Below are 1,613 nucleotides of genomic sequence, written 5' to 3'. Positions count from 1 at the left end.
TGACACAATACTTATGTTTAATCTTTGAAGGTAGCAGAGGGTTAAATTAGAGACGGTATTAGACGATACATTAGCCTTGCATAACTTGCAGGATTTTTGTGATTAAGCTATTTCAAGGTAGGAATACATTATTACCTCACATAATCTTTTATGTGCTTATGAAGATTGATTAAATGTTTGAATTGGCATTGGGAAATGTTCAAGAGATTAGTTAATTTAATAAGTATGTATGACAGTAGTTAGCAAATTACCGAGTTGCCGTAAATTTATTCGTAACAACATGAACATGAGTTTAGTAATTCTAAGTTAAGAAGTGTAATTAATCTAACACAAATATGTCATCTTGATTAAAATCATCTTTTGAAATCGTGCATTGGAACTTTTATTTTTATTTTATTTATTTTACTTAGGTTAATTTAGTTTTTAATCACTTCCTCAAAATCAAAATATTTTTCTTTACCAAAGTGTTTTTATTTGCATTCATAAATAACTCTTTTCACAGTTCTTGTGGGTACGATAACTCGACATTTACTTGTCACTTTATTACTTGTTACGGTTGTGTACACTTGCACATTTCCATCATTCCAAGTTTTTGGCGCCGTTGCCGGCGGTTGTGTACACTTGCACATTTCCATCGTTCTTGTGTTTGTTTTTGGTGTTTATGAGTATTGTTCGAATTATCAATTTACTCCCCATAGACCCTAATATTGAAAGAACTTTTTGGCAACGAAGGAGACAAGCAAGTCAGAGAAGGAGGGAAGAGATGAACTACGAAAATCCAAACCAAGGAAACGGAGCATACCTTACCCAAAATCCTATCCTTATTGCTACTAATAGGGATAGATATCTAAGACAATATGCCATGCCAGTGTATCATTATCTTAATCCGAGTATTAGGAAACTCCAAATCGAGACACAATAGTTCGATCAGAAGCCAGTCATGTTTCAGATGCTTCAAATAGTGGCCCAATTCAGTGGAATGCCTACCAAAGATCCTCATCTTCACTTAAGACTGTTTATGGATGTGAGCGATTCTTTCAAGTTAGCCGAAGTACCCGAAGATGCACTACGATTAAAGTTGTTCCCATATTCGCTAAGTGATAGAGCTCGAGCCTAGTTGACCTCATGCCACCAAATTCCATTTCCACATGGCAAGAGTTAGCAGAAAGATTCCTCATGAAGTATTTCCTGCGTAGCAAGAATGTTAAGATGAGGAATGAGATTATTACTTTCTAGCAAATGGATGATGAGTCCTTGTATGAGGCATGGGAAAGGTATAAAGAATTATTATGGAAGTACCCTCATTGCATCCAAATTGAGATGTTCTATAATGGTCTTAATGCTCACACGAGGATGGTAGTGGACATTTCGGCTAATGGTGCTCTCCTTTCAAAGTCTTATAATGAGGCTTATGAAATAATTGAGAGGATTGCCAGCAATAATTATCAATGGCCAACCAATCAAGTAGCATCAGGAAGACGAGTCACTGGATTACATGAAGTGGATGCTCTCACTTCACTTGCATCTCAGGTTTCTTAAATGCTTAAATATTTTACCAGTAATGAGTGTAATAGTTTTGCAGCTCAGCCACCCAATCAATTTGAAAATATAGC

The 1,613-nt window shown here is 35.8% G+C and overlaps 1 non-coding gene across 1 annotated transcript; it reads right to left on the bottom strand.

Annotated features, from left to right (window-relative positions):
* Positions 1-1,206: 1,206 nt before the first annotated feature.
* On the bottom strand, positions 1,207-1,310 carry LOC128034303 (small nucleolar RNA R71). Its single transcript, XR_008190432.1, has one exon. It is a non-coding gene; the product is annotated as a small nucleolar RNA R71 (small nucleolar RNA).
* Between the last annotated feature and the right edge of the window lie 303 nt (positions 1,311-1,613).

This window comes from Gossypium raimondii, chromosome 10, assembly GCF_025698545.1.
Source record: "Gossypium raimondii isolate GPD5lz chromosome 10, ASM2569854v1, whole genome shotgun sequence".
Taxonomy (NCBI): Eukaryota; Viridiplantae; Streptophyta; class Magnoliopsida; order Malvales; family Malvaceae; genus Gossypium; species Gossypium raimondii.
This window is presented reverse-complemented; position numbering and strand designations above follow the sequence as displayed.